Genomic DNA, 12,321 nt, shown 5'->3' with positions numbered 1-12,321 from the left:
CTCCCACGATGTTATTCCTCTCTTCTACAGCGTCAATTACACGCAAATGGACCTTATGCAAATTAGGCGATGACGTCATTTAGCGACTTCTAGCGACTTTTAGGACAGCCAATAGCTACTTTCCTTACTGAGGAGTTGGCAACACTGTGCATGGGTGATTTGGTGGTTCATGGTGCCCCTGTTGTGTATAGTTACTACAATTTAGTCTAAAGTTCACTTTTATTGGGTAGCTTCTTTAAGTGTTATGTTCCCAAATTACTACATTAAAATAAATAAATACATAGCAAAGGTATTAACTATACCAACCATCAGAGAAGAAAGACATTTTGATGTGGTGAATAATGTATTAATGTGTTCCTGCTAATCATGGAGTATACTTATTCTGTCTCATTAGTATTTATGCAGTTGTAGCAGACGTCAACAGGTGAGACAGCTCAGGAGACAAAAATCAACCACACCAAGTCAGAGAACTAAAGGTCTTCACCATTTATTTCCTAAACATGAGACATGGTGCACCTGCACACACACACACACACACACACACACACACACACACAGGTGCACCATGTGACTGACAATTACATTTTAAACTCTATTTTTCCTTTAAACACTCATAATAAAATGTAAACATATAGTAAACACAATAAGAAATATGTAAATATTATAAACTACAACAACAATGTAAATAATGGAGCAAAGGGCATGTAAATAAAACGTTAATGTTACATAGTGCAAATAAAATCCATAAATTTCCTGAATTAATAACTTTAAACAGTGAAACTACAGTAAAACGTACCTGAACACGAGACATGGAGCAAAATCAGCGCGCGCGCACACACACACACACACACACACACGTGCACTCTCTCTCCCTCCTGCACGAGGCAGAAAATACAAAACTCAGGAAGTACAAAAGTTAGGTTTAGAAGCACTAATTACACTGTGAGCTCAGTAAAAAACGATTAATCAATCTTACAATGACCCATTTAATCCCATTGGTCACAATTGTGACCGCAAAAATATTTGTAAGTTTTAGTGCTGTAAAATGCTAAGAAATTATTATATATATATATGATTTTAGCAAAAAAATAAAATATAAAGGGTCTGAAAAATATATGTGCAGTGTCATACATTTTGTGTAAATTGTCACATGACCAAAGCTGTTTATTTCCTGCTTGTTCCATGAAAAGAGAATGGCTACACCACAGCTCCCCAAAAAACATTTAGTAATGTATGTTTATATAAAGATAGAATAAAGATTTTTGGAACATATCATCTTTAGGGTGTCTAGTTTTGATATTTGCATTTGCAATAACTCAATTATTTTTTTATGAGGTCACAGAATGAGCAAATATGTTGATGGCAACAATAGTGACCGGCAGGATAACACAGTGCATATATACTGTACATATGCACATATATTAGTTCTTTTTCTGCCTAACCTTATTATCTACTCTTTCTGTTAGTTTCACTTTGAGTCAGGTTGGATATTTTGGATCTAGGTGACTGCCCAGACAAAACATGCAGCATTGCACATATTCCTCTAAATGAGAAAGATGCTGTCTTCAGTGATTGTGATAGTGATGGGTCAGATATGGAGTACGAAGGTGAGACAGCCATTTGCCAGCCAGGCTGTTGAATGCATATGCTGAACTTATGCAAGCAGAGCATGACAGAGACAACTTTATTAGTGATGATGACCTCCCACCCATCACCACCTCTCCTCCATCCACGGCACCACTTCCTTCACTCCCTACCAATGTCCAATCTCTACTCAATCCAGACCAAAGACAAACAACTGTATCTGAGTATGGATGAGCTCCTTATATTCTATGGGATCCTTATCACATCTGGGTACAGCTCTGTTCCACGAAGACACATGTACTGGTCACATGACAGTGATGTACATAATGAAAGCATTTCAGATGCCATGCGGAGAAATCATTTTGATGAAACAATGGCCTCAGTTTATGTTGTTAACAACACAAAAAAATCACTGACGACCCATTTTTTAAAGTTAGACCTATCTTCTCTGAGCTCAATCAGTAATATAAAGTCATGCCATTTCAGGAATGGTTGTCAGTGGATGAGAGCATGATCCCATACTATGACCGACATGGATGTAAGCAATTTAAAAAACCAATCCGCTTTGGTTACAAGCTATGGAGCCTTGCCTCATCCAGTGGTTATATGTATCTCATGGAGCCTCATGGTGGAACCCATACTCTCCTGCCTGAGACTGGCTTGGGTCAGAAACCCAGCATTGTCCTTGGTCTTGCAGAGCAAGCTCAGGTGCCTCAAGGTTGCAAGTTTTTTCATGACAACCTCTTTACTTCACTTGCACTCCTTGATGAAATGACAAAAAGAGGATATGGGAGCTCTGGAACCATGAGGCACAATCATCTGTTGTTCGCCCTGCATTGAGTACTTCAAGAAATACCACGGGCAGTAGTTCAAAAGTGTGATGCACAATCTAATCGTGCAGTTGGTTCTGAATCATACGTTTATGCCTTCATTTTATTGATTATTTTATTTTATTAATACTTCTATCCTTAAATACACTGACGAGGCATAACATTATGACCACTGACTGGTGAAGTGAATAACACTGACTATCTCTTTATCATGGCACCTGTTAGTGGGGGATATATATTAGGCATCAAAGTTGATGTTAGAAGCAGGAAAAATGGACAAGCATAAAGATCTGAGCGAGTTTGACAAGGGCCAAATTGTGATGGCTAGACTACTGCGTCAGAGCATCTCCAAAACTGCAGCTCTTGTGGGGTGTTCCCAGTCTGCAGTGGTCAGTATCTATCAAAAGTGGTCCAAGGAAGGAACAGTGGTAAACCGGCAACAGGGTCATGGGCAGCCAAGGCTCATGGATGCACGTGGGGAGCGAAGGCTGGCCTGTGTGATCCGACCCAACAGACGAGCTACTGTAGCTCAAACTGCTGAAGAAGTTAATGCTGGTTCTGATAGAAAGGTGTCAGAATACACAGAGCATCACAGTTTGTTGTGTATGGGGCTGCAGACCTGTCAGGGTGCCCATGCTGACCCCTGTCCACCGCCGAAAGTGCCAACAAAGGGCACGTGAGCATCAGAACTGGACCACGGAGCAATGGAAGAAGGTGGCCTGGTCTGATGAATCACATTTTCTTTTACATCACGTGGATGTCCGGGTGCGTGTGCGTTTCTTATTTGGGGAACACGTGGCACCAGGATGCAGGATGGGACGAAAGCAAGCCGCCAGAGGCAGTGTGATGCTTTGGGCGACGTTCTACTGGGAAACCTTGGGTCCTGCCATCCATGTGGATGTTACTTTGACACGTACCACCTACCTAAGCATTGTTGCAGACTATGTTCACCCTTTCGTGGAGACGCTATTCCCTGATGGCTGTGTCCTCTTTCAGCAGGATGATGCAGGAATGGTTTGAGGAGCACAACAACCAGTTTGAGGTGTTGACTTGGCCTCCAAATTCACCAGATCTCAATCCAATCGAGCAACTGTGAGATGTGCTGGACAAACAAGTCCGATCCATGCAGGCCCCAACTCACAACTTACAGGAGTTAAAGGATCTGCTGCTAACATCTTGGTGCCAGATACCAGAGCACACCTTCAGGGGTCTAGTGGAGTCCATGCCTTGACGGGTCAGGGCTGTTTTGGCAGCAAAAGGGGTCCAACACAATATTAGAAAGGTGGTCATAATGTTATGCCTCATCTGTGTATATGTAAAGGCTGCCTCTATCCTAAATGCTATCCTTATCTTCAGTGTAAATAAACCATATGACTGCAATACTGTTGTTAGTGAATGCATCACATTATCCCACCGGTCACAATTGTGACCACACATAAAATAGAATTTTTTACCTATTTTTTCATGGAACTTTAAAAAAATAATGATGGATTATTTCAAAGGGTTACTCATAACACATGATTTGGATGTTTTCATGTCTGGGAAAAATTCGGGATTAAATGGGTTAATAATGTTTTCTTAAACAAAGTTTCACAGTTTATAGAGCTTTAGAACTCCTAAAAGAAGCAATAATATGAGAGAGAGGAATCACACAGCTTATCTGTTCAGTGTTCACCATGTGACTGAATTAACCGGGAAAGCACACTGTAAACAGACATGGTGTCACGCTAATTAGTGCCCCACGTGCAATGTTTCACGTTTGTATCAACAAGCTTTTTATGTAAACGCTGCCTATCCAAAAATAGCTCTGAACGACCACTTTTTTCCCCACGAATCCGTCCAATTGATCGGAACTGCACGCAAAAGAACAACGAATCAGAATGAAAATCATACAGAACAAGAAACTAATTGAATACGGTCGGCTAAAATCTACAAGCTCTATCTTTGCCACCACAGAAATCAGGGGAGAGCGCGAACGCAGTCCCCCACTAACTTTATATATAAGTTAAATATCCTACTGTGTTTTTTCATTTTTTATTTTATTAATAATTTTGGGGATGGGTGCCCTTTTTTTGGCTTGAGCACCTGCCCCCAAAAATGTCTGTGCACGTGCCTGGCCCAGTGCTAAAGCTGATCTAAAATACCGGTCTTTTTAACGTTTGTATCAACAAGCTTTTTATGTAAACGCTGCCTTTCCAAAAACAGCTCTGGAAGACCACTTTTGTCCCAACGCAAAAATGCCACAAATCCGTTCTCCTGATCCGAGCTGCACATCGAACAACGACGGTCGGCTAAAATTTTCAAACTCTATTTTTGCCACCACAGAAATCAGGGGAGAGCGCGAACGCAGTCCCCCACTATCAGAAATTATGCAGTCGAGATTCCCACATTTGGGGAATTCGCAGCGGTCAGCACAACCGGAGTGCAATGGCTGAGCCTCGCCCTGGGTGAACCACCTTCTTGATCATGGTCTCGCCCCTGCCAGGTAAGTATGAGGTGTAGAGGCACCGCCGAACAGAGACACCGAATCACACACCGTTCAAACTCACGGTGAGCTCCACTCGTCTACTCATCACACCAGCACAAACCTCACCGAACGCAAACGCCGCTATTCTAAATAGACCAATCAAAACGACCACGCCAACATTTGCCTGAAAATAAGAAAAAAAAAAAAAAACACTTGGTTCAACCAAAACAGAAGAAAAAAAATGATCATTTCAAATTGATCTACAAAAAAGAAAAAAAAACTGTAATTCTATTGAATTACCTTAACTTAACTTCTTTAAGTTAATCTGATAGAAAAGTCTTTTTTTTTTTTTGTTTAGTAAACTTAAATCTTTTAGCACATTTAAATGTGTACTCAAGTGAGTACAATATACTCTGCATTTTATAGTAGGGCAAAAAAACTGTACACTGTTAGCCCGGACTTTATATCTAATCAAACATTTTTAGTACAACATATATAAAATATTTAAGTTTTTTTTGCCCTACTATAAAGTGCAGAGTACATTGTACTCACTTGAGTACACATTTAAATGTGCTAAAAGATTTAAGTTTACTAAACAAAAAAAAAAAGACTTTTCTATCAGATTAACTTAAAGAAGTTAAGTTAAGGTAATTCAACAGAAAAACGCCCACCATTTACGTGTAAGTCCGCCTTTTTTCAGCTTGCTTTTGGTGAATCAGGCAAAAATGATTTTCTTGTGTTCGGGTAGCTATTTGTTTTAACTTTTATATCCTATTGTTGCAAATTACTTTTTACTTTTCATTTAAGGCTTTTTGCAAAAGTAAACTTGTCTTTTGTGAAGTGGAACCTTTGTTAAACTAAATGGACGAACATTTTCTTTCTCATTATGCTATTTTTGAGTAGCATGTACACCAGTCTGATGGGACTTTTTCATCTTCCGTCTAATTTTGGTAAGTGTTGTACTTTACTTAACAATTTTGTTTCAAATAAATGATCTTAATGTTGACACTAAATAAATAATCAAACAGCGCTGCTTTATTTCCCCGTGTTTAGGCTACATGCTAGCATGCTAGCCTTCATACGAAGCAAAGAGTGTGCTGGCTTGCTTTATTTTATTCCTTAAATGAATGGTATTAATGTTGATATTAATACTTCTGTTTCTTGTTTTTTGTTTTGTTTTGTTTTAGAGAGCTGCAGCCAAACGTTAAGAAATCAGCTTGCTGTGTGAAACTGAGTACAGGTTCATGGTTACTGTGAAGAGCTGTTTGTGTTTCATCAGAACTTTATATACAGCTTGTACAGTTTTTAAGATGTTTTATTGACATGTTGTATTTTAAGTAAATACTTCTGAAGTGAAATAAAGAAAAATAATGTTATTATTCTGTCTGTTTTTCTATAAACATTTCTAATATGTAAAACGTAATTAACATGAAAACTAAGAAGAAATCACTATTTTTGTCCATTGAGCTCAAGATAATAAGTAGAATTATTGGGGAAACCAGTTGGTATAACAAAAAAAAATAAAGTTTAATCAACTTGCCTTTTAGATGTAATAACTTAATGATTTAAGTTATGCTAACTCAAGTTTTCATTATAAATTACTTAACTTTTTTAAGGCAAGCGGTTTCCCCAAATTTTTTAAGTAGGTTGAACTCATCCGGGCTTACAGTGTAGAACGGATTTGTGGCGTTTTTGCCTTGGAAAAAAAGTGGTCGTCCAGAGCTATTTTTGGATAGGCAGCGTTTACATGAAAAGCTTGTTGATACAAACGTTAAAGAGACCGGTATTTTAGATCAGCTTTAGCACTGGGCACATAATTAGCCGTTTGCACTATTTCTTAGGCTAATTTGACCGTTTCATGATTGAGCTATGCCAAACCTGTGAGGTGTCTGGAAGGTTCATATAAAATAATTTGGTCAGATATCTCTTTTTAATATTCCTTTTAAAACAATCTCATATATAGGTTATTGTGTAGAAGTGTTTCCCACACTTCTGGGATGCCTCTCATGAGACCTCTACATTCCATAAGGAGGCCGGGGTGTATTCGGTTGCAATCCCACATCTGGGATCCATTTTAAATGCATACATTTCTGTTATTCTATAGAAAATATATTAATCACACAGAGGCCCTAACTGTCAGTAGGACTGTGGGAACCTCTACTGAGTTTTAAGAAAATGACACACCCAATACATTCCATATGTTTTTTGTATGGATATTCAAGTATTTAAGGAGAAGCAAATTTCATTGGAGTCAGAGAGCAGCAGATCCGAACACAAGCTCTCTCCGGACAAAGCCAGGCTGTCCGAGCGACACTGCTATTATTCTGTAATAAACTTCTTAATTGCAAATAAACTGTGTCAACGGAGTCGTCATTTCATCATCGGTACCTCATCGCTAAGACAAAGACACCTCACCTGTAAAGGGCATGCTTGTCAGGTGGATTTTTACAGTGTTTTTTTTTTTCTTTTTTGTAGATCAATTTGAAATGATCATGTTTTTCTTCTGTTTTGGTTGAACCAAGTGTTTTTTTTTTTTTTTTTTCTTATTTTCAGGCAAATGTCGGCGTGGTCGTTTTGATGTTGCAGAATAGCGGCGTTTTGTGCTGGTGTGATGAGTAGACGAGTGGAGCTCACCGTGAGTTTGAACGGTGTGTGATTCGGTGTCTCTGTTCGGCGGTGCCTCTACACCTCATACTTACCTGGCAGGGGCGAGACCATGATCAAGAAGGTGGTTCACCCAGGGCGAGGCTCAGCCATTGCACTTCGGTTGTGCTGACCGCTGCGAATTCCCCAAATGTGGGAATCTCGACTGCATAATTTCTGATAGTGGGGGACTGCGTTCGCGCTCTCCCCTGATTTCTGTGGTGGCAAAAATAGAGTTTGTAGATTTTGTTCGATGTGCAGCTCGGATCAGGCATTTTTGCGTTGGGACAAAAGTGGTCGTCCAGAGCTATTTTTGGAAAGGCAGAATAACATAAAAAGCTTGTTGATACAAACGTTAAAGAGACCGGTATTTTAAATCAGCTTTAGCACTGGGCCAGGCACGTGCACAGACATTTTTGGGGGCAGGTGCTCAAGCCAAAAAAAGGGCACCCATCGCCAAAATTATTAATAAAATAAAAAATGAAAAAACACAGTAGGATATTTAACTTATATATAAAGTTAGTGGGGGACTGCGTTCGCACTCTCCCCTGATTTCTGTGGTGGCAAAGATAGAGCTTGTAGATTTTAGCCGACCGTATTCAATTAGTTTCTTGTTCTGTATGATTTTCATTCTGATTCGTTGTTCTTTTGCGTGCAGTTCCGATCAATTGGACGGATTCGTGGGGAAAAAAGTGGTCGTTCAGAGCTATTTTTGGATAGGCAGCGTTTACATAAAAAGCTTGTTGATACAAACGTGAAATAGAACGCTAATTTCTGATAATGAGGGACCGCGTTCGCGCTTTCCCTTGATTTCTGTGGTGGCAAAGCAAGAGCTTGTAAAATTGAGCGAGACCGTATTCATTTTGTTTCTTGTTCTGTATGATTTTCATTCTGATTCGTCATATTTCGATTTGCAGCTCGGATCAAGAACGGATTTGTGGCGTTTTTGCCTTGGGAAAAAAGTGGTCGTCCAGAGCTATTTTTGGATAGGCAGCGTTTACATGAAAAGCTTGTTGATACAAACGTTAAAGAGACCGGTATTTTAGATCAGCTTTAGCACTGGGCACATAATTAGCCGTTTGCACTATTTCTTAGGCTAATTTGACCGTTTCATGATTGAGCTATGCCAAACCTGTAAAGGGCATGCTTGTCAGGTGGATTTTTTACAGTGTTTTTTTTTCTTTTTTGTAGATCAATTTGAAATGATCATTTTTTTTCTTCTGTTTTGGTTGAACCAAGTGGTTTGTTTTTTTCTTATTTTCAGGCAAATGTCGGCGTGGTCGTTTTGATGTTGCAGAATAGTGGCGTTTTGTGCTGGTGTGATGAGTAGACGTGTGGAGCTCACCGTGAGTTTGAACGGTGTGTGATTCGGTGTCTCTGTTCGGCGGTGCCTCTACACCTCATACTTACCTGGCAGGGGCAAGACCACGATCAAGAAGGTGGTTCACCCAGGGCGAGGCTCAGCCATTGCACTTCGGTTGTGCTGACCGCTGCGAATTCCCCAAATGTGGGAATCTCGACTGCATAATTTCTGATAGTGGGGGACTGCGTTCGCGCTGTCCCCTGATTTCTGTGGTGGCAAAAATAGAGTTTGTAGATTTTGTTCGATGTGCAGCTTGGATCAGGAAAACGGGTTTGTGGCATTTTTGCGTTGGGACAAAAGTGGTCGTCCAGAGCTATTTTTGGAAAGGCAGCGTTTATATAAAAAGCTTGTTGATACAAACGTTAAAGAGACCGGTATTTTAAATCAGCTTTAGCATTGGGCCAGGCACGTGCACAGACATTTTTGGGGGCAGGTGCTCAAGCCAAAAAAAGGGCACCCATCGCCAAAATTATTAATAAAATAAAAAAATGAAAAAACACAGTAGGATATTTAACTTATATATAAAGTTAGTGGGGGACTGCGTTCGCGCTCTCCCCTGATTTCTGTGGTGGCAAAGATAGAGCTTGTAGATTTTAGCCGACCGTATTCAATTAGTTTCTTGCTCTGTATGATTTTCATTCTGATTCGTTGTTCTTTTGCGTGCAGTTCCGACAAACGTGAAATAGAACGCTAATTTCTGATAATGAGGGACCGCGTTCGCGCTTTCCCTTGATTTCTGTAGTGGCAAAGCAAGAGCTTGTAAAATTGAGCGAGACCGTATTCATTTTGTTTCTTGTTCTGTATGATTTTCATTCTGATTCGTCGTATTTCGATTTGCAGCTCGGATCAAGAGAACGGATTTGTGGTGTTTTTGCCTTGTAAAAAAAGTGGTCGTCCAGAGCTACTTTTGGATAGGCAGCGTTTACATGAAAAGCTTGTTGATACAAACGTTAAAGAGACCGGTATTTTAGATCAGCTTTAGCACTGGGCACATAATTAGCCGTTTGCACTATTTCTTAGGCTAATTTGACCGTTTCATGATTGAGCTATGCCAAACCTGTAAAGGGCATGCTTGTCAGGTGGATTTTTACAGTGTTTTTTTTTTTCTTTTTTGTAGATCAATTTGAAATGATCATGTTTTTCTTCTGTTTTGGTTGAACCAAGTGTTTTTTTTTTTTTTTTTTCTTATTTTCAGGCAAATGTCGGCGTGGTCGTTTTGATGTTGCAGAATAGCGGCGTTTTGTGCTGGTGTGATGAGTAGACGAGTGGAGCTCACCGTGAGTTTGAACGGTGTGTGATTCGGTGTCTCTGTTCGGCGGTGCCTCTACACCTCATACTTACCTGGCAGGGGCGAGACCATGATCAAGAAGGTGGTTCACCCAGGGCGAGGCTCAGCCATTGCACTTCGGTTGTGCTGACCGCTGCGAATTCCCCAAATGTGGGAATCTCGACTGCATAATTTCTGATAGTGGGGGACTGCGTTCGCGCTCTCCCCTGATTTCTGTGGTGGCAAAAATAGAGTTTGTAGATTTTGTTCGATGTGCAGCTCGGATCAGGCATTTTTGCGTTGGGACAAAAGTGGTCGTCCAGAGCTATTTTTGGAAAGGCAGCATAACATAAAAAGCTTGTTGATACAAACGTTAAAGAGACCGGTATTTTAAATCAGCTTTAGCACTGGGCCAGGCACGTGCACAGACATTTTTGGGGGCAGGTGCTCAAGCCAAAAAAAGGGCACCCATCGCCAAAATTATTAATAAAATAAAAAATGAAAAAACACAGTAGGATATTTAACTTATATATAAAGTTAGTGGGGGACTGCGTTCGCACTCTCCCCTGATTTCTGTGGTGGCAAAGATAGAGCTTGTAGATTTTAGCCGACCGTATTCAATTAGTTTCTTGTTCTGTATGATTTTCATTCTGATTCGTTGTTCTTTTGCGTGCAGTTCCGATCAATTGGACGGATTCGTGGGGAAAAAAGTGGTCGTTCAGAGCTATTTTTGGATAGGCAGCGTTTACATAAAAAGCTTGTTGATACAAACGTGAAATAGAACGCTAATTTCTGATAATGAGGGACCGCGTTCGCGCTTTCCCTTGATTTCTGTGGTGGCAAAGCAAGAGCTTGTAAAATTGAGCGAGACCGTATTCATTTTGTTTCTTGTTCTGTATGATTTTCATTCTGATTCGTCATATTTCGATTTGCAGCTCGGATCAAGAACGGATTTGTGGCGTTTTTGCCTTGGGAAAAAAGTGGTCGTCCAGAGCTATTTTTGGATAGGCAGCGTTTACATGAAAAGCTTGTTGATACAAACGTTAAAGAGACCGGTATTTTAGATCAGCTTTAGCACTGGGCACATAATTAGCCGTTTGCACTATTTCTTAGGCTAATTTGACCGTTTCATGATTGAGCTATGCCAAACCTGTAAAGGGCATGCTTGTCAGGTGGATTTTTTACAGTGTTTTTTTTTCTTTTTTGTAGATCAATTTGAAATGATCATTTTTTTTCTTCTGTTTTGGTTGAACCAAGTGGTTTGTTTTTTTCTTATTTTCAGGCAAATGTCGGCGTGGTCGTTTTGATGTTGCAGAATAGTGGCGTTTTGTGCTGGTGTGATGAGTAGACGTGTGGAGCTCACCGTGAGTTTGAACGGTGTGTGATTCGGTGTCTCTGTTCGGCGGTGCCTCTACACCTCATACTTACCTGGCAGGGGCAAGACCACGATCAAGAAGGTGGTTCACCCAGGGCGAGGCTCAGCCATTGCACTTCGGTTGTGCTGACCGCTGCGAATTCCCCAAATGTGGGAATCTCGACTGCATAATTTCTGATAGTGGGGGACTGCGTTCGCGCTGTCCCCTGATTTCTGTGGTGGCAAAAATAGAGTTTGTAGATTTTGTTCGATGTGCAGCTTGGATCAGGAAAACGGGTTTGTGGCATTTTTGCGTTGGGACAAAAGTGGTCGTCCAGAGCTATTTTTGGAAAGGCAGCGTTTATATAAAAAGCTTGTTGATACAAACGTTAAAGAGACCGGTATTTTAAATCAGCTTTAGCATTGGGCCAGGCACGTGCACAGACATTTTTGGGGGCAGGTGCTCAAGCCAAAAAAAGGGCACCCATCGCCAAAATTATTAATAAAATAAAAAAATGAAAAAACACAGTAGGATATTTAACTTATATATAAAGTTAGTGGGGGACTGCGTTCGCGCTCTCCCCTGATTTCTGTGGTGGCAAAGATAGAGCTTGTAGATTTTAGCCGACCGTATTCAATTAGTTTCTTGCTCTGTATGATTTTCATTCTGATTCGTTGTTCTTTTGCGTGCAGTTCCGACAAACGTGAAATAGAACGCTAATTTCTGATAATGAGGGACCGCGTTCGCGCTTTCCCTTGATTTCTGTAGTGGCAAAGCAAGAGCTTGTAAAATTGAGCGAGACCGTATTCATT

The 12,321-nt window shown here is 40.4% G+C and overlaps 1 long non-coding RNA gene and 5 other non-coding genes across 6 annotated transcripts; 5 read left to right on the top strand and 1 right to left on the bottom strand.

The window, feature by feature from the left end:
• Window positions 1–4,743: 4,743 nt before the first annotated feature.
• Window positions 4,744–4,907, bottom strand: LOC134313121 (U1 spliceosomal RNA). Its single transcript, XR_010012018.1, has one exon. It is a non-coding gene; the product is annotated as a U1 spliceosomal RNA (small nuclear RNA).
• Window positions 4,908–5,648: 741 nt separating this feature from the next.
• LOC134311390 (uncharacterized) lies at window positions 5,649–6,257 on the top strand. Its single transcript, XR_010011405.1, has 2 exons — window positions 5,649–5,831; window positions 6,069–6,257. It is a non-coding gene; the product is annotated as an uncharacterized LOC134311390 (long non-coding RNA).
• A 1,315-nt stretch (window positions 6,258–7,572) lies between these two features.
• LOC134313107 (U1 spliceosomal RNA) lies at window positions 7,573–7,736 on the top strand. The gene has a single exon (XR_010012004.1). It is a non-coding gene; the product is annotated as a U1 spliceosomal RNA (small nuclear RNA).
• A 1,190-nt stretch (window positions 7,737–8,926) lies between these two features.
• On the top strand, window positions 8,927–9,090 carry LOC134313142 (U1 spliceosomal RNA). The gene has a single exon (XR_010012038.1). It is a non-coding gene; the product is annotated as a U1 spliceosomal RNA (small nuclear RNA).
• Window positions 9,091–10,220: 1,130 nt separating this feature from the next.
• LOC134313105 (U1 spliceosomal RNA) lies at window positions 10,221–10,384 on the top strand. Its single transcript, XR_010012002.1, has one exon. It is a non-coding gene; the product is annotated as a U1 spliceosomal RNA (small nuclear RNA).
• A 1,190-nt stretch (window positions 10,385–11,574) lies between these two features.
• On the top strand, window positions 11,575–11,738 carry LOC134313141 (U1 spliceosomal RNA). Its single transcript, XR_010012037.1, has one exon. It is a non-coding gene; the product is annotated as a U1 spliceosomal RNA (small nuclear RNA).
• The last annotated feature ends 583 nt before the right edge of the window (window positions 11,739–12,321 follow it).

Source organism: Trichomycterus rosablanca, chromosome 4, assembly GCF_030014385.1.
Source record: "Trichomycterus rosablanca isolate fTriRos1 chromosome 4, fTriRos1.hap1, whole genome shotgun sequence".
Lineage (NCBI taxonomy): Eukaryota > Metazoa > Chordata > Actinopteri > Siluriformes > Trichomycteridae > Trichomycterus > Trichomycterus rosablanca.
The sequence above is the reverse complement of the archived record's forward strand: the minus strand, read 5'-3'. Positions and strand labels throughout refer to the sequence as shown.